This window comes from Arachis ipaensis, chromosome B10 (genome assembly GCF_059453495.1).
Source record: "Arachis ipaensis isolate K30076 ecotype BB chromosome B10, ASM5945349v1, whole genome shotgun sequence".
NCBI lineage: Eukaryota > Viridiplantae > Streptophyta > Magnoliopsida > Fabales > Fabaceae > Arachis > Arachis ipaensis.
Window position 1 is genome coordinate 17,549,058 of NC_142435.1, and position 20,672 is coordinate 17,569,729.

At 38.9% G+C, this 20,672-nt stretch overlaps 1 non-coding gene and 1 pseudogene across 1 annotated transcript; one reads left to right on the plus strand and one right to left on the minus strand.

Annotated features, from left to right (window-relative positions):
* Positions 1 to 11,836: 11,836 nt before the first annotated feature.
* LOC148579281 (uncharacterized) lies at positions 11,837 to 13,606 on the minus strand (annotated as a pseudogene).
* Positions 13,607 to 20,252: 6,646 nt separating this feature from the next.
* LOC148579282 (small nucleolar RNA R71) lies at positions 20,253 to 20,360 on the plus strand. The gene has a single exon (XR_015895721.1). It is a non-coding gene; the product is annotated as a small nucleolar RNA R71 (small nucleolar RNA).
* Positions 20,361 to 20,672: the final 312 nt, after the last annotated feature.

Below are 20,672 nucleotides of genomic sequence, written 5' to 3' on the forward strand. Positions count from 1 at the left end.
GACTCAATTCAGCCCTCCAACTTCTAATTGACTCAATTTGTACCTTAAAATTTTAAGGCGTGACTCAAATTGACCCTTCCATCTATTTTCATCACCAAAAACATTACGTAGCAAATTTAGTTGACACCTGGTAGTCTGGCACAAGGAAAACAATGTCGTTTTTTAAAAATCCAATTCCCCGTTCCTTCATCACCGAAAGGGGGTCAAATTTCTTTGGTGCCAAATCCAAACAAACCAACAAGATGCTTCTGCAACATCCTTCCACCACGGCCATATTCGTAGTCGTCGCCACCTCTTCCTTAGTCGTGCAACCTTGGCCATTGGCATCGATGTGGATTGTTTATCGCCCCTTCCTCCTCCTCCTCCTCCTCATACTGTATCTTCCTGTTCCTTCTCTTATTCAGTTTGTCTTGGCTGGAATAATCATCCTCTAAATTTTCCACTTCAATCACATGAAAAGTTTTTTTTATTTTCTATTTGTGAATGCAATGCAAAAAAAATGAAGAAAAGTGGAGCAGCACTCTTGACAGTAGCGGCAGAATCGTATGTGGTGGGGTCCAGGGTGGGGCGGCGATGTGGTCAATGGGAGAGGGGGCATGCAGTGGTTCTGGCGTTGATGATGTTGAGAATATAGAAGAGACTCTTGATGAAGGAAGAGGGTGAATTGAGGTTGTAGTGCTGCACTGAAACCCTAGCCTCCATCCTGTATTTTCTTTTTCAATAATAATAATAATAATAATAATAATAATAATAATAATAATATAATTAAGAATCAATTTAAAGTGAAATGGAGGAAGTGGAAGAGGTTGTGGTTGCTGTTGTGAATGAAGTAGTTGCTCATGCGTGTGCAAGTGAAGATGATGATGATTAGTTGATCACTGAAATGAGTTGGAGAGAAGCCATGGAGAAAATAAGAGAGAGCGAGTGACAAATTTAATAGCTATATGGAAGGAGAATGAAAAAAGAAGAAGATATGAGTCTAAAGTTGAGGTTGAGACCATACCTGAGATTTCTGAAGCTCGAAGCAATACTCAAGCCATGGCTGCTTGAGGAGGAGGAAGAAGAAGATGGGGAGTAAAACAACATCATTTAGGCGCAAATAGCAAATCGACGTCGTATAATTGTGCCACGTCATTTTTCTGGTGACAGAAATGGACAGAGGGGCCAACTTGAGTCACGCTTTAAAGTTTCAGGGTACAATTTGGGTCAATTAAAAATTGAAGGGCTAAATTAAGTTGGAGGTTAAATTTCAGGGGTCATTTTGAGCATTAACTCATTGCATATCTCTTATCACAATTAGTGGTGTCAAACGGGTCGAAGTCCACTGACCCAATGAAAAACGGGTCGAGCTAAAAAATTGAGCCTGTAAACAAACAAAAATTGCCTACCAAACTTGCAACGCTTATCTCAAGTGCTTTAGTGGGGAGGGTCGTCGGGTGCCTGCCTATCTGATTTTTTTTAACCCTCCACACCAATGTTTCCTTCATGGAAAAATAAGAGTAAAGTATGTATTTTATCTCTAATTTTGTGATATTTTTTTAAAAATACCTTTAACATTTAATTTGATTCCGTTTTGTCCTTAACATTTTTGACTCATTCAATTTTATTTCTAACGTTTTCAATTTATGTCAAAATTATCATCGATATTTTCAATTTTGTACCAAACATTTTAGATGAAGTTAACATCCAAGGATAATTTTGATACAAATTGAAAATATTAAGGATAAAATTGAATCAAATTAAATGTTAGGAATATTAAAAAAATCACAAACGTTAAGAATAAAAATCATACCTTACACAAAAGAAATTCTAACCCAGAAAACTCAGTCATCCATCCCAAAAATATAACACTGAATCACACATATACAACACCCCTAACCTGTTCCAGATATTGGTGAAGGTTTAAAAATCTTGAACACCAAATAGTCTTTCCATAGCCTCAGGACTAATTCACCTCTACATCAATTAAGATTCTTCCAGTACAGAAATGATCTTCCTAATATGATGGAGTCATTTGCATCTTCTCCCATATCAAGTACTACAAAATCTGTAGGGAGGAAGAGCTCTCCAACTTTGACTAAGACATTTTTCACTATCCCATGTACCTGCCTCATCCATTTTCAATGGTATCCTTGTAGGTTGTGCTTCTTAAATTCGATCTTAGCTTTTTCATTACAGAAAAGGGCATCAGATTGATACTTGAGCTAAGATCACAAAGGGCTTTGTCAAAAGTGATATTCTCTATAGTACAAGGAATCTGAAAGCTCCCTGGATCTGGCATATTCTTAGCCAGCTTGCTCTAAATGAGGACACTACACTCCTTGGTTAGCACCACTATTTCATCTCTCTTCAAGGCCTTCTTCTCAGAGAGTAGGTCTTTCATAAATGCCATATAGGGAGGCATTTTCTCCAAAACCTTAGCAAGAGGAATATTGATTTGTAGATTTTTAAAGATTTCCAAGAACTGAGAGAACTGCTCATCCTTGGTCTCCTCCTGGAGCTTCTGAGGTTGTGGTGCTTCAGGCTCTTGAATAGGCGCCCTAGGTGGGGCGTGTAACAATGCAGCTTCAGCCTTTTCTGGAGCTTCTTTCTCCTCTGACCCCTTTGCAACTTGCACCTCCTTCTTCAGTATGGATTCGTTATCTATTATGAGGGCCTTACACTCTTCTCTTGGGTTTACCTCTGTGTCACTAAGAAGAGTGTTGGGGATTCTCTCAGGTATTCTCTTGCTCAGCTGACCCACTTGTACCTCCAAGTTCTGAATGGAAGCTCTAGTCTCCTGCATAAAGCTATGAGTGGTCTTAGAAAGTTCTGCAACTAAAGAGGCCAAGTCAGGAGTATTCTAAGGCTAAGTGGATGCCTGCTGTGATTGAGAAGCTTGAAATTGGCAGTTGTTGAAATTATTGAACTTGTTTTGATTGAAACGACCCTGAGAGTTATTGTTGAAGTTCTACCGAGGCTTCTAGGGTTGCTCTCTCCACCTAAAGTTAGGGTGATTCTTCCATCCTTGATTGAATGTATTCGAATAAGGATCATTATTGGGATTTCTGGAGGAATTTTCCATATAATTAACTTACTCAGGAGTTGTTTGATGAGCATAGTTATAGTTCTCCCCTTGGTTGAAGCCTCCACTCATGTCATAAGATGCATCTTGAGTACTGACAGTTGAGACTTGCATCCCACTCAAGTGCTGAAAAATCATACTAATCTGCTGTGACATGATCTTGTTCTGTGCTAGAATGGCATCCAGGATGTCCACCTCCATATCTCTTTTCTTCACAAGATTCACTGGGTTCGTTTTATAAGAGTAAAGATATTGGTTGTTAGCAACCATCTCAATAAGCTCGTTAGCCTCTTCAGGCGTCTTTTTCATGTCTAAAGAACCTCTTGCAGAGTTGTCTAAAGACATTCTTGCTATCTCAGAGAAGCCATCATAGAAAATCTATATTCTGGTCCAGTCTGAAAACATGTCTGGGGGATACTTCCTGATCATCTGCTTGTATCTCTTCCAGGATTCATAGAAAGACTCACCATCTCTCTGCCTGAAAGTCTGAACATCCACTCTTAGCTTAGTCAGCTTCTGAGGTGAGAAGAACTTGGTCAGAAATCCATTGACCACCTTGTCCCAAGAATCTAAGCTCTCCTTTGGCTAAGTATTCAGGCACTGCTTTACTCTGTCCCTCACATCAAATGGGAAGAGCATGAGTTTGTAGACATTCGGATTCACTCCATTAGTCTTCATAGTGTCACAGTTCTACAGAGTGATCAACTGTGGCTTCAGCTCAAAATTATTAGCACCAATAGCAGGTACCAAAATGCTGCACCCATAAAAGTCAGGAATGGGGGTAGTGTAGGAGCTTAGAGTCCTCCTTGCTTGCTCATTACCATTCGGATTCCCGCCATTAGGATCCATGGTGAGCTCTTCAGCTTCCTTCTCAAAAGTGTCCTTGAGATTCTCACCGGCTCTGTAAGCTCTAACTTGTTGCAAACGGCGTCTCAAGGTCCTCTTAGGTTCAGGATCAAATTCAATAAGGGGTTCTTTATCCCTACTCCTTCTCATAAACAAACAGAAAACAAAGCAAAGTGGGAGTCTCTATGTTAGAGTATAGAGAACTCCCAGTGAGGTATCCTATGTAAAAAAAAATAAAATAAAATAAAGCAAGAAATTAAACTAAAGATTTCGAAAAAAAAGAAAGAAAAATAACCTAAAATTTTTGAAACTTAAAAAAAAGAATACTAAAAATTTTGAAAAATTTGGAAAAGAATAAATCGCTAACGAGACACCAAACTTAAAATAAAAAATTAAGGGAAAATAAATAAAACTAAATTCAAAAATTTTAAAGAAAAATAACAAACAAAACTAGAAAAATACCTAATCTAAGCAATCGGACAACTGGTAGTTGTCAATTACCGTCAGTCCCCGGCATCGGCGCCAAAAACTTAGTGTGGAATTTAGGATTATCCACACTGAACCGGCAAGTGCATCAGGTCGTCCAAGTAATACCTCAAGTAAGTGAGGGTCGATCCCACAAGAACTAAGGAACTGAGCAACAATGCTCAACTGATTGGCTTAGTCAAGCGAATAGAAAAGTTGATTGCGTGGGTTTTCAAAAGTATTAAACAATAGAATGAGAGTAAAGAAAGCAAATACTGAGTTTGGTGTGAAAACAGTGAGAGAAAACAGTTAAGGTATCAGAGATGTTTACTTTTCCGGATTAAGGTTTCTTACCAACTATTTTAATCATGCAAGATTCATTCCATGGAAAATTGTAATTGACTAAACCCTAATCCCTTAGTGATTTAGTCTCCTCTAATCTTCATCAACCGCCAATCCCTTGGTCACTTAATTCCGATTAGAAGGTTAAGTTCAAATCTAGTTTATGGCCACAAAAAGCCTAATTACCCAAGACTAAATGGATCATATGTCACGTATCCGTATTAGTTCAAGTAATTAGCAATTTAGGAGGAATTTACTTTCAAGTTGTGTCCAGGTAAGAGACCTCTCCCGAGGGTCACAAGAACGCATCTAGAATAAGGGTCATACTCCCGTTCCACCCAGATTCATAAAATTAAGAACAAAAGTAATCCTTGAAACTGAATCAGTATATTAATTAAAATAGAAAAGTAATAAAATTAATTCATAGAAATAAACAGAGCTCCTAACCTTAACCAAGAAGGTTTAGTGGCTCATGACTTAAGAGAAAAACTAGGGTTCTAAAAAGTGCGGAAGAGAAAAGATCTGAAAGTCTGAAGATCCCCCTGATCAGCCCTCTTAAAGGGTGAATGTTTTCCCTTTTATATCTAACCTAATTTGATTTGGAAATAAAATAAATAATAAATCCTAAAACTAAAAGATATTATTTGTAAAAAAAATACAAAAATAAAAGATAAGATAACTAATAAAGGCTAAATCCAACTAGAGATGCTCCAGAGTGTGGGCTTGGCTTCAGACTACCTTGATGGGCGTTTAGCGCCCATAAGGGGGCAGAGCGTTGTTGTTTTCAAAACTTGCTGGCGCTGGCGTTTAGCGCCCAAGGGGGCAACTTCAGCTCTTTTCCTTTTTTTTCCAAACTTTGCCAAATTGCTCTGAATTTTACTTGAAATCATAAAAATACTAAAACATCTCAAAGTAGCATCCAAAGAGGATTTTTGCACTAAAATATATTAAAACTTAACTAAAAATAACTAGAAAACAAAGGAAAAAAGGAGACAAGATGCTAATGCATCATGCTAAAGCAAGCTTCAAGCCCTGGAAGCTTCACTCCTCTATAAAAGGGGTGAACGGCCAAGGATTGTGGCAAGAGAGAAAGAGCACTTGTTTCGGTTTTCATAGCTACCTGAGCTATTCAAGTTCTTCTCCTTCATGGTTTTCATTTTGTAATTCTTTTTCTCAGTTTAGTCTGTCTGAGTTTCATTGGTAAAAGGCAAACATGGTGATGTTTATAAGAAAAAGTTAATGAGTGGAAAAAAGCAGTGAGCTAGACTTGGAGAAAAAGCCTAAGTTATTTCAGAAATTCTTTGTGTGTATTTTTGTTTTGTGGTCATGATCCTGAGGGCATTTCCTTACAAGTTGGATAAGCATTTTGTAGTTGAAAGCTAGGGTGAGTCCTAGTCAAGTTCAGGTTGGGTTAGAATCTGGACTTGTCCCAGATAGGATTGGGTAGATCCTAGGAAGAATTGGTGTTTGTAATCTGTTGAAAAGATAGTGAAATTCCATCATTATTGTGATGGAGACTGGATGTAGGCTACATTGTACTGGGTAGCCTAACCAGGATACATCTGTATGTCATCTTCTACTCTCTTCTCTGTTTCTGGTTCTGCAGTATATGAGACAAAAATAAAGTATCTCGTGTCTTCTCTACCAAGCTTCACTTTATCACAACTATTCTTGCAAGTAACTCTATTCTGGCTCTTACCGCGTCAGAAGACAAAACTAAAGTCTCTCCCGTCTTCTACTATCAGAATCAATACAGAACGCAAGGTTGGAAGCTAAATTAAAAGGGAGGCCAAGATTCAACCCCCATTCTCTTAGCCACTAATAACCATCAGCTGCATATCTCTTTTGGTCTCACGGCCTGCTTCAGAAATGAAGATTTTGGTGACTCACATGTTTTCTCTTCAAGCCAATTGCAATCATGTGAGAGGAGAGACAGCGGCCTCGCCGGGAGCATCGTCAAAATTGAAGAAGGGATTTTGCCGAGAAAACAAATTACGGTGGTGGAATCGTGTGATACACCTTTTGCATCAACTTCAAGAGTTTCGGAGAACGTGACGAGGTTCTCAGAAGGGGACGGCGGCTGCAAAAGCATGAGCTGCGTTGGTGAGGCAGGGCCTTCGACGACGGTGTTCAATTTGACAATGATGTCATCTCTGGGAGGTTTGTATAGCAGTGGGAAGCCGTTTTGAAGGGCAACAATAGAGGATTGGAAGCCAAAGGAGTGGGCAACGGAGGATTGGAAGTGTCAAATGCAGAAGAGGATAGAGTTCCAGAGGTGGTAGGAATATTTGGGTGGTGACTGTTATGAAAGTTTGGAATTTGAGAAAGAAGTGATGGTGAGATTGAAGTTGAAAATAAAGGGTGGGGTAATTTGAAAATTTTATTAAAAAGTCAACAAAAAATTAGAATTTGGATACTTTTGTCATACATAACTCATCTTTGATGAGTACAACGTTAGTTTTTTTTTAATGGGTACTTTTGTCAATGTTCATAAAGTTTATGGGTACAAATAATTTTTTTTCCCTTAAAAAATACAAAGAAATTTACTTGGTAAACTTATAACTGGTCCAAAATTTTTCTGCCAAAAAAAATTAATAAAATTTTGGTATCTATTAAAATAATATATTTTATCAACTAAATGTTTTATTTTTAAATTTTGTTTATTTTTATAGCGAGAAAATTTTTGGATTTATTTAATCCATAAAAAAAATAAAAAAAATAAAATTAAATAAACAGATTTAAATTATATCTACTATATAACGGAGATTAAAGATCTTAGTATACACACTTTTGTTCTAAAATGTCCTTTATTATAAATATCCATAAAAAATTACAATTCTTATAATTTAAACCCATGACCTTGTAATTATATTATGAAATATTTACTATAGTAACTAATCACACATTTGTCATTATTATTTACCTTTAGTCGATCAAAAGGATATACTTAATTTTAGCACCACATAAAAACAAATAAACCTATTTGTCATTTCTTTTCAAAAAAAAATTTTAAAACAGAAAGTTTCTCAGGCTCTAGTGCTTTACCGCTGCTAATTTTTTTATGTTTTTCACTATTATGGATTGTTGTCATAATTTTAACAGATATAGAGACATATTTTTTTTTAAATAACAATTCACAAATCAAAGACTCAAAATTGTGGAAGAAAAAAAATTTAGGGTCCGATTTGGGAGTTAGTGAATTTAAATTCAGTTGATAAATAAATTAAATCTTTGATATTATGTGACCAATTTTTTTTTTTAAGTTTGGAATAAATCGGTGGGTTAATTTTGTGGTTAAAAATCTTAAATCGAACCTTTCGATTTGTTGATAGCCGTCTTCTACACTCTTGAATAACACACAAAATTCCAATAACAGTGAATAATACCACTATTTCCTCAATATGAAAATTAAAACGCGGTCTACCGTTCTATCATTTGCGAGATGAGTTTTTAGAATTTCAAAATTTTTTTTATAAAACTTTCTCGCTATATGCGAGATGATGTTTTATTTAATAAATAATTTTAAATAGAGGTTATTTTCTACTGCGAGAAGGCTCAATCCCAATAACCCATTGTATCCATACATAACACTACTAGATCGAGTAAATACCCATAATCGTCCCTGAGATTTGCGTAAATACTCAATCTAATCCTCAAGATCCTGATTTTTCCATTGTAGTCCTCCAGATAGAGCTTCGAGCACTCAAAGAGGTCCCTGGGCATATTTTTGGTGATGAGTCATCACCGGAGCGCTGACGTGGACTTGGTTTGCCACGCTGGATGGGTCCAACGGCTAGCTGAGCTAGCTAATTTCCAATTTATACCCACGTTGGTCCCTCCTATTATATGTAACCCTAAATCCCCAAATTTTCATACACTTCTTCTCTTCTTCTTCGTCATCTCTTCTTCTTTTTCATACACTTTTTTCTGTTCATACACTTCCGTCTGGGGCTGCTACTCATGTCGATGATGGGTGTTGGTAGCACTGCAGGTGGAAGCTTTGTCCGTTCCCCCATCAAGCTGGAACCGGACAAGAACGCAAATGAAGAGTAGAAGATCGGTCTCGCCAGAATGGTGCGGGTGTGGCTGCCGGCCGGTTCTCAGATAGTCTGGCACAGATACGAATCCGAACAAACCGTTTTATGGCTGCCCCAATTATAATGTGGGTTAGAATAATTACTTGTGTTGTTATGATTGTCCTTCCCTCACTGTTCTTCTGTTGTTCCTCTCTGAACTTTGATTGTTTGTTGGTTACAGACAAGTGGGAAGAGATAGTGCGGACTTTTGTGTGGGCAGATTCTGTGAATGAGGAACAAGTTGATAAGTCAGAATCTTGTGGTGATGATTATGAAGTGAAGATGAACTTTGATTGGAGACTTTGGAAGTTGGAGGAGGATGTCCATATGCAAAAAGTGATTACCCAGTTGTTAATGTTAGCTGTGTTTGTACTGATAGTATTGTTGGTGATCCTGTATTATAAATGATGAATGAGTTGGTGGTTTAGGGTTCCCTGTTAGCAACAGATGTAAAAAAACCGCTTGTTGATGGAATGAAAATGCTGTTAAATATGAAACTATTGTTATTTATGTTTGTGCATGAAATGAACAGTAATCAGTAAAGGCCGAATAAGGCAAGAAAAGTCATTGGTAAACCACAAAGCATAGTGTATTAAGATAAATTTCATTGTTTATAAAAAAATAACAAAAGACAAAGATAAAAGGCAGCCAAGGAACATGAATGCTGCTATCTATAGTTTCATCAAAAGCAAGGCATCTCAAAAAGGCCTTTGGATCACAATTCACCATATAGTCATTGTATGATGGAAAAGACTAATTACACAAAACAGAAACTCCTAAGTAGATTTATCTAAAGTCTTCAATTCTTCTTTCTTGGTGGCTTAAATCCGGGCGTTGGGATGAACTTCATCGAGTTGGAAAACTTTGTAGCTGTTGCTGAAGATGTACCCTGTAAGGGGTTCACTGTTGGTGAGGTTGGCGGCAGAGAAGATCTTCTTCTTGGTGACAGCTTCGAAGGTCTTTTCAGTCCAGGATCCTATATGAGAAAAAGTTGGCATTAAGTATAATTGATTGATGGAAATAATAAAAGCCTGAAGATATAAAATTTTAGTTACATTTTGAGAATCCTCTTTCTCAGAAGCAATAGGCTGAGTTATCTCGATCTCCACGGGATTGCTTTGCACATCTGCTTGGCCATAATCGTCTTGGGGCTGCTCAGGCGCAGGATCCTTTTTCTTCTTCTTAGCCGCCTCGCCAGCAGTGACAGCTGCAGCAGCAGCAGCGGCAACATCAGCATCCCTCTTCTTTTTGCAGCCTCTCTTCATATGTCCCTTTTCACCATAGAAACTGCATGTAAAGGCCCCTAGCTGTCTTTTCAGGTGTACACCATCTCCAGTATTGCCCAACAGTTTTGGGTCAACTTTAGGTTTCTTAGTTCCAAAACCACTCTTCTCATCCACATCCATCCTCCTCTTCATCTTTAATTTTCCAGGTTTTGTCTTGATTTTAGGGGCATGTGGCCTGTTACAGTCCTCTGCTTCTCCCATAGTGGTTGCCCCGCAATTGGATTAATATGGTGGTTATAAGTTTTCCTGTATGATTCCATGGTCAGCCATCTGTGACAGAAGTCCTCTGGCTGCTTATTCACACGAGAGAGGGCAGCACAAGCGTGCACACACGGAATACCTGTAGGTGCCAAATAGTGACATGAACCATGTTATACACAAGCAACTTGAAGTAACTACTATGCATAAAGACAATTGTTATACACAAGCAGCTTACCCGTTAGCATCCAAAATTGGCAGGTGCACAATCTTTTTTCTATGTCCACAACATGGTTAGTTAGATGTCTGTGCACCTCAAATTTTTCGTATCCGTTATCCCCAGTCTAGATGGGCTTCCAATGCTTGGATTCTTTCCTAACATTTTCTAGCCTGCTCACCGGTGTGAGCTTTCCAGTGTGATTCTTCATTTTTACCTTATTCTTCACTATGGTGCACCTGACAAACATTCTTACTTCCTTCAGCAATGTTATGATGGGTTTGGCTCTTGAATCTTTGATCTTAGTATTGAACACCTCATATGCGTTGTTACATATGCTATCCAACTTTGGCTTATGGCTGAAAAAGCTTCTGGTCCAAGCATCCATCGGCCACTTCTCTAAATATGCCCAAGCATCCTCGTTTAATCTTTTGATCTTGTCCATTCCATCCCTAAACTCTTGGTAAGTTGTTGCCCTTGCACATTCCCACAAAAGCCCCCGTAGCTGTAAGTCCTTCCAATTCTTGTTGAAATTTTTTCATAAATGCTGGATGCAGAAATGGTGATGCACGTCAGGCATCACCTCTTTCACTCCTGATATCAGTCCCTGCCAGTTTCATCAAATATTATACATACATGACTACAAAAATAATGTGCACATATACGTCCCTGACATTATAATCGTGACATATAAAAGTCCCTGAAAATTGATAAATATCCCCATAATGGTCCCTAAAAATCATAGTCGTGACTCATACAAGTCCCTAACCTTTATCCAGCGTGCACATAATGATTCAGGAAGTATATAACATGCTTACAGGACACCCTGATTAATCAGACAACCAATAATTACAAGTTCTCCATATAAGCATACAAGCGTAATGATTCAGGAGATTAACCTATTTGTCTCATCTAGCAACTATCTTTGTATAACAGCATAATTACAAGTTATCCATATAAGCATATAAGCATATAATAGCACAATTCTTAATGGAACATCTAATCATCAATATCCAATAAAATCAAAGCAGGACAATAAGTATATGTGCTCCATACCTTTTGCATATCTAATATGAAGCACCAGTCGTGATTTTTATAGTAACACAAGTCCTGATGAAGTAGCTCAAGAAACCATCTCCATGTCTTTGTATTCTCCACTCTGACAATAGCCCAGGCTATTACATAGATATGGTGATTTGCATCTAACCCCACAGCTGACAAAATCTGGCCACCAAACCTTGTCTTCAGGAAAGCACCATCCAGACCTATCAAAGGACGGCAGCCAGCCTTGAACCCGTTTTTACAGCCGCTTAAGCATACATATATCCTATCAAAGGTAACTTTACCATCTGGTTGAAGGGTGGTGTATATTTGCACAGTGGAACCGGGATTAGTCTTCAACAACGTCATACCATAATCCCTAACCATCCTATATTGCTCTTTCTCATCCCCATACACTACACTTCAAGCATCCATACTTTCCTAGATATTGAATTCTTATTCAGTGTCAAGTCAAACCGTGTCTTGAAGTAAGTTGTAGCCTCGCAGTGTCTAAAATTTGGATACTTTCTCACTTTCTTTACAAGCTTGCTCCATACCCAATTCCTGTTGGCAGCCCTATTCTTGTTCTCTCTTGGACAAGTATGGTCATTGTTGAAGGTCTTAATTTGCCAACACGCTTCTTCATGGTCTCTTGATGCATAAGCCACCCATGGACACTCTTTGACCTTACATACCGCCATGCACCTTATGTTATTATTTTTCACTAGCTTTATGCTTCTACCCTCTTGGATTGTGTATTCCCTCACAGCTTCTCTAAATTTCCATTTCGTTTCTGAACTTCATGCCAACCTCAAGATACAGCTCTCCAAACCTTGCACCCTCCCTAAACAGCCGACATGCCTCTTCAGAATCATTTCCTTCCTCCAACTCATCTTCTGAGTTTGGAGGCGTCTTCATCTCCTCTGAGTGCCAAGAATTGGTTCCATCTGAGTCAACACCTAGGTCTAGTCCATCCTCTGCACCTTCATCACCACAACCCACGAACCCAAGGTCAACTTCAGCGTTGCTCACCTTCTGCACCAAACCGTCGTCTTCATGCAATATCTTCTCCTTCCCTTTACCTAGTGGATTAATATTTCTGGATTACACCTCTGCATGTACCATGTTTCTCCTAATCCTACTCCCAGTTTTAGGATCATTTTCTGTAGTCTCAGAATCAGAAGAACTTCCTTCATCCGGACCTGGCTTAAACAGGCTATCCTCTTCACTGTCAGAGGAGTCAGAAGATACATCAAAGGGAACTTCATTGTTAAGCACTTTGTTCTTAAATCCTCTAGCAGCAGACCGCGTGCAGAGTCTCCTGGAAATACTTGATCCCTTGGATAGTTTCTGCTTGTTGCTCTTATCTGATTTAGTGCTCTGACTGGGCTTTGAGGGCTGGATGGTTTTGATGGCCTTGGTAGGCTTGGTTGGCTGGATGAATCTACTGGGCTTCGTTGCCTTTGGGGGGTTGGTCTTCTTGGGAGGGTTGGTTATCTTGGGAGGATTAGTGTTTTTTGTAGGCATCTTGATTTTGGAGTGTGAGGGTTGTGATTGCCGTGGAGATGTTTTATTTTTTTTTTGGGACTGGATTTGTAAGAACTATTGGGTACAACCTTCGGGATAGGAGCAACTATGAATGCATGAGTCTCATTGAGTTGGGGACTCACATCAGCATCTGTACTTGCATTACACCCCTTTCCACCATCGTCATCCAAGTACACAACTGTGTTATCTCCCTCTAACACCTCCGACACTGACAGTGCTCGAAATATACATCAATCAATCCCTCATTTTTTCTAGCACAATTCACCATCTCTCTTATCTCTTTGTCACTGTTTACATTTCTCAACCCATTATCCAAGCCTTTTCCAGGAACATGCCACCAGCATTATTTTATGTCATTGTACCCAAGCTCCTTATGGTAGTTTCGTATGTAGAAGACATCTAGAGTATCAGTGTCTAGATCACCTAAACAGGCTTTGTTGTCCGGAAAATATACCATAATCCCTTCTGCATTTTTTTTGAAGTCACTCCCATAATGAAACATGATGTCCAACTTCTCTTCCATCTGCAAGAAATTTTAAATTTTCACTTAATACAGGCAGAATTTGAAAGCCTACTAATGCATTAAAAAAATCACCACAAGAACACATTTATTTCCAATCTTGCATACATCTCCCTGTTTCATCCCTATTTCAATCGGGTTAAATAGAGCAACCCCACAAACCCCAGCCAATCTTCAAACCCTAGACACTACAATGACACCAAAACTCCAGAACCTCAACTACACTAACAACTTGCATATCATCAACCAACACTGTATTGAAAATGCTAAGTAAAAAAAAAGGAAGCTTACCTTGAGTCCGATCACAAAGTCAGAACCTCGTGCTTCTCGTGAAGGAGGGGAAGAACGAAAACAACTTTTGGTCGGATTACTTCTTCTCTCAACTTTTTCAATCCAGCGAATAGAATCCTACGGCTACGCCATTGATGAGGAGATGAAGATGAAGTCCGAGGGTGGAAGAAGAAGAGACGAATGAAGTAAAGTGTTTGTGTTGGAGAGAAAACTATTTTTCATACTAAATAACATCTAAACGGCGTCGTTTTTGGCTATCAAGGACGCCAAACCAAAACGACGACATTTTGGATCCCTCTCACATGGCAAACTGAGGCCATGTCAGTGCTCCGGTGATGACTCATCACCAGAAATATGGCCAGGGACCATTTTGAGTGCTCGGAGCTCTATTTGGAGGACTACAATAAAAAAATTGGGATCTTGAGGATTAGATTGAGTATTTGCGCGAATCTTAGGGACGATTATGGGTATTTACTCCTATTAGACCCTATCTTAGGCCATATTTCAAAAGTAATTTTGTATCAAAAGTTTTCCATCATTATCTGCACTATCAAATTAGTTTCATCTCTTAAAATAATATCAATTTTTTAATACTAAATTCGTTCAGAACCATTTTGGATAAATGATATTTTGCATATCTAACAAAAACAATTTGTGCAATATAAATTGAGCCAAATCTTTCTTTGGTTGTTGTTTAAATTGGGTTAAATCATTTGCCTAAGTATGTTTAAAAGTTAAACAATAATTAGAAGTTAAAAAATAAATCAATAAAGATGGGTTGATCACTTGATCTTATTTCTTGGTTGTTGGTGCACGAAATTGTGATCCTTAACAACGGCGCCAAAAACTTGGTGCTCGGAATGTAATTCACACACTTTGTCACAACTTCACACAATTAACCAGCAAGTGCACTGGGTCGTCCAAGTAATAAAACTTACATGAGTAAGGGTCGATCCTACAGAGATTGTCAGCTTGAAGCAAGCTATGGTCACCTTGTAAATCTCAGTCAGGCGGATTCAAATGGTTATAGAGTTTTAATAATTAAAATAGAAGTAGGATAGAGATACTTATGTAATTCATTGGTGAGAATTTCAGATAAGTGTATAGAGATGCTTTTGTTCCTCCTGAACCTCTACTTTCCTGCTATCTTCATCCAATCATTCCTACTCCTTTCCTTGGCAAGCTGTATGTAGGGCATCACCGTTGTCAATGGCTACTTTCCATCCTCTCAGTGAAAATGGTCCAAGATGCGCTGTCACCGTACAGCTAATCATCTGTCAGTTCTCGATCATACTGAAATAGGATTCAGTAATCCTTTTGCGTCTGTCACTACGCCCAGCACTCGCGAGTTTGAAGCTCGTCACAGCCATCCCTTCCCGGATCCTACTCGGAATACCACAGACAAGGTTTAGACTTTCCGGACCTCAAGAATGGCCGCCAATAGTTCTAGCCTATACCACGAAGATTCTGATCTCACAATCAGAAGGCTAAGAGATATACATTCAAGCTTGTTTGCATGTAGAACAGAAGTGTTTGTCAGGCACGCGTTCATAAATGAGAATGATGATGAGCGTCACATAATCATCACATGCATCATGTTCTTGTGTGCAAATGGATATCTTAGAGAAGAAATAGGCTTGAATTGAATAGAAAAACAATAGTACTTTGCATTAATTCATGAAGAACAGCAGAGTTCCACACCTTAATCTATGGTGTGTAGAAACTCTACCGTTGAAAATACACAAGAACAAGGTCCAGGCATGGCCGAATGGCCAGCCCCCTAACGTGATCAAAGGATCAAAAGATAATCCAAATGATGTCAATACAATAGTAAAAAGTCCTATATATACTAAACTAGTTACTAGGGTTTACAGAAATGAGTAAATGATGCAGAAATCCACTTTCGAGCCCACTTGGTGTGTGCTTGGGTTGAGCATTGAAGCTTTCACGTGTAGAGGTCTTCTTTGGAGTTGAACGCCAGTTTGTACCATGTTTCTGGCGTTTAACTCTGCTTTGCAACCTGTTTCTGGCGTTTAACTCCAGAATAGGACAGAGAGCTGGCGTTGAACGCCAGTTTGCGTCATCTAAACTCGGGCAAAGTATGAACTATTATATATTTTTGGAATGCCCTGGATGTCTACTTTCCAACGCAATTAAGAGCGCGCCATTTGGACTCCTGTAACTCCAGAAAATCCACTTTGAGTGCAGGGAGGTCAGAATCCAACAGCATTTGCAGTCCTTCTTCAGCCTCTGAATCTGATTTTTGCTCAAGCCCCTCAATTTCAGCCAGAAAATAACTGAAATCACAGAAAAACACACAAACTCATAGTAAAGTCCAGAAATGTGATTTTTATTTAAAAACTAATAAAAATATACTAAAAACTAACTAAATCATACTAAAAACTATGTAAAAACAATGCCAAAAAGTGTATAAATTATCCGCTCATCACAACACCAAACTTAAATTGTTGCTTGTTTCCAAGCAACTAAAAATCAAATAGGATAAAAAGAAGAGAATATACTATAAATTCTAAAATATCAATGAAACTTAGCTCCAACTAGATGAGCGGGACTAGTAGCTTTTTGCCTCTTGAATAGTTTTGGCATCTCACTTTATCCATTGAAGTTCAGAATGATTGACATCTATAGGAACTCAGAATTCAGATAGTGTTATTGATTCTCTTAGTTTAGTATGTTGATTCTTAAACACAGCTACTTTATGAGTCTTGGCCGTGGCCCTAAGCACTTTGTTTTCCAGTATTACCACCGGATACATAAATGCCACAGACACATAACTGGGTGAACCTTTTCAGATTGTGACTTAGCTTTGCTAAAGTCCCCAAATAGAGGTGTCCAGGGTTCTTAAGCACACTCTTTTTTTGCTTTGGACCTCGACTTTAACCGCTCAGTCTCAAGCTTTTGGCTTGACACCTTCAAGCCACAAGCACATGGTTAGGAATAGCTTGGTTTAGCCGCTTAGGCCGGATTTTATTCCTTTAGGCCCTCCTATCCACTGATGCTCAAAGCCTTGGATCCTTTTTATTACCCTTGCCTTTTGGTTTTAAGGGCTATTGGATTTTTTTTTCTCTTGCCTTTTGGTTTAAAGAGCTTTTGGCTCTTTCTGCTTGCTTTTTCTTTTTCTTTTTTTTCGCCATTTTTCTTTTTTTCTTTTCGCAAACTTTTGTATTCACTGCTTTTTCTTGCTTCAAGAATCAATTTTATGATTTTTCAGATTATCAATAACATTTCTCCTTTTCATCATTCTTTCAAGAGCCAACATATTTAACATTCATAAACAACAATACCAAAAGACATATGCACTGTTCAAGCATTCATTTAGAAAACAAAAAGTATTGTCACCACATCAAAATAATTAAACTAATTTCAAGGATGAATTTAAAATTCATGTACTTCGTGTTCTTTTATAATTAAAGCATTTTTCATTTAAGAAAGGTGATGGATTCATAGGACATTCATAGCTTTCAGACATAGACACTTAAATACTAATGATCATGTAATAAGACACAAACATAAACATAAAGCATAGTAAACAAAAAACAGAAAAATAAGAACAAGGAAATTAAGGAACGGGTCCACCTTAGTGAGGGTGGCGTCTTCCTCTTCTTGAAGAATCAATGGTGCTCTTGAGCTCCTCTATGTCTCTTCCTTGCCTTTGTTGCTTCATCCCTATAGTTGTGTGGAGGAAAATGTATCCCTTGAGGCATCTCAGGGATTTCTTGGTGAGGGAATTCCTCATGCTCTTGTTGAGGTCCATGAGTGGGCTCTCTTGTTGTGCAGTCAAATGCTCTACTACTGAGCTATGGACCCTTGAGATGAATCTCTCCATCTCCCATGACTCGGATGTGGAAGCTTTTGTCTTCCCTTTCCTCTTTCTAGAGGTTTCTCCGGCCTTAGGTGCCATAAATGGTTATGGAAAAATAAAAAGTAATGCTTTTACCACACCAAACTTAAAAGGTTTGCTCGTCCTCGAGCAAAAGAAGAAAGAAGTGAGTAGAAGAAGAAGAAAATGGAGGAGATGGAGGTGTGTGAATGGTTTGAATTTGAGTAGGTGGGTGTAGGTAGGTTGTATGATGGTTTTGGAGGAGTAATGCTGGTGATTGGTGGAGGTTATTTTGGGGAAGAGTGTTATGGAAAGGTTTGAAGAGGAGAGAAGAAGAGGTAGGGTAGGTGGGGATCCTGTGGGGTCCACAGATCCAGAGGGGTCAAGGACTTAGCATCCCTGCTCCATTTAGGCGTGCAAAACGCCCTTAGTATGCATGTCTGACGTTAAACGCCAGCTTGCTGCTTGTTTCTGGCATTTAACGCCAATTCCATGCTCTGTTCTGGCGTTAAATGCCAGTCTGGTGCTTGTTTCTGGCGTTTAACGCCAGCTTGATGCTTCTTTCTGGCGTTAAACACCAGTTTGATGCTTCTTACTGGCGTTTAAATGCCAGTAAGCTCTTCCTCCAGGGTGAGCTATTTTTACTGCTACTTTTCATTCTGTTTTTGATTTTTCAATAGTTTTTATGACTCCACATGATCATCAACCTAAAAAAAACATAAAATAACAATAAAAATAAAATAGATATAATTGAATAACATTGGGTTGCCTCCCAACAAGCGCTTCTTTAATGTCAATAGCTTGACAGTGAGCTCTCATGGAGCCTCACAGATAATCAGAGCAAGGTTGGAACCTCCCAACACCAAACTTAGAGTTTGAATGTGAGGGTTCAACACCAAACTTAGAGTTTGGTTGTGGCCCCCCAACACCAAACTTAGAGTTTGACTGTGGGGGCTTTGGTTGACTCTGCAGTGGGAGAAGCTTTTCATGCTTCCTCTCCATGGTTACAGAAGGAGATCCTTGAGTTTTAAATACAAGGTTGTCCTCATTTAGTTACAGGACCAACTCTCCTCTGTCCACATCAATCACAGCTTTTGCTGTGGCTAGGAAGGGTCTTTCAAGGATGATGGAGTCATCCTCATCCTTCCCAGTGTCTAGGACTATGAAATCAGCAGGGATGTAAAGGCCTTCAACCTTTACTAGCATGTCCTCTACTTGTCCATAAGCCTATTTTCTTGAGTTGTCTGCCATCTCTAATGAGATTCTGGCAGCTTGCACCTCAAAGATCCCAAGTTTCTCTATTACAGAGAGTGGCATTAAGTTTATTCCTGACCTCAGGTCACACAGAGCCTTCTCAAAGGTCATGGTGCCTATGTTACAGGGAATTAGGAATTTACCAGGATCCTGTTTCTTTTGAGGTAACTTATGCCTATCCAATGCATTCAGTTCATTGGTGAGCAAGGGAGGTTCATCTTCCCAAGTTTCATTACCAAATAATTTGGCATTCAGCTTCATGATTGCACCAAGGTATTTAGCAACTTGCTCTTCAGTAATGTCTTCATCCTCTTCGGAGGATGAATACTCATCAGAGCTCATGAAGGACAAAAGGAGGTTCAATGGGATCTCTATGGTCTCTAGATGAGCCTCAGATTCCTTTGGTTCCTCAAAGGGAAACTCCTTATTGGTCACTGAGTGTTCCAGGAGGTCTTCCTCACTAGGATTCACGTCCTCCTCCTCCTCTCTGGGTTCAGCCACATCAAGTAAGGTAATGGCCTTGCACTCTCTTTTTGGATTCTCTTCTGCATTGCTTGGGAGAGTACTAGGAGGAGTTTCAGTGACTCTTTTACTCAGCTGGCCCACTTGTACCTCCAAATTTCTAATGGAGGACCTTATTTCATTCATGAAACTTAGAGTGGCCTTAGATAGATCAGAGATTATATTTGCTAAGCTAGATGGATTCTGCTCAGAATTCTCTGTCTATTGCTGAGTGGATGATGGAAAAAGCTTACTATTGCTAAACCTGTTTCTTCCACCATTATTAAAGCCTTGTTGAGGCTTTTGTTGATCCTTCCATGAGAAATTTGGATGATTTCTCCATGAGGAATTATAGGTGTTTCCATAGGGTTCACCCATGTAATTCACCTCTGCTATTGCAGGGTTCTCAGGATCATAAGCTTCTTCTTCAGAAGATACCTCTTTAGTACTATTGGATGCAGCTTGCAATCCATTCAGACTCTGAGAAATCATATTGACTTGCTGAGTCAATATTTTGTTCTGAGCCAATATAGCATTCAGAGCATTAATTTTAAGAACTCCCTTCCTCTGAGGCGTCCCATTACTCACAGGATTCCTTTCAGAAGTATACATGAACTGGTTATTTGCAACCATGTCAATGAGTTTCTGAGCTTCTGCAGGCGTTTTCTTTAGGTGAATGGATCCACCTGTAGAATGGTCCAATGACATCTTTGATAATTCAGACAGACCATCATAGAATATATCCAGAATGGTCCATTCTGAAAGCATGTCAGAAGGACACTTTTTGGTCAGTTGCTTGTACCTCTCCCAAGCTTCATAGAGGGATTCACCTTCCTTCTGTCTGAAGGTTTGAACATCCACTCTAAGCTTACTAAGCTTTTGAGGAGGAAAGAACTTGGCTAAGAAAGCCATGACCAGCTTATCCCAAGAGTTCAGGCTATCCTTAGGTTGAGAGTCCAACCATATTCTAGCTCTGTCTCTTACAGCAAATGGAAAAAGCATAAGCCTGTAGACCTCAGAGTCAACCCCATTGGTCTTAACAGTATCACAGATTTACAAGAATTCAGTTAAGAACTGAAAAGGATCTTCTGATGGAAGTCTATGAAACTTGCAGTTCTGTTGCATCAGAGAAACTAATTGAGGCTTTAGCTCAAAATTATTTGCTCTAATTGCAGGGATTGA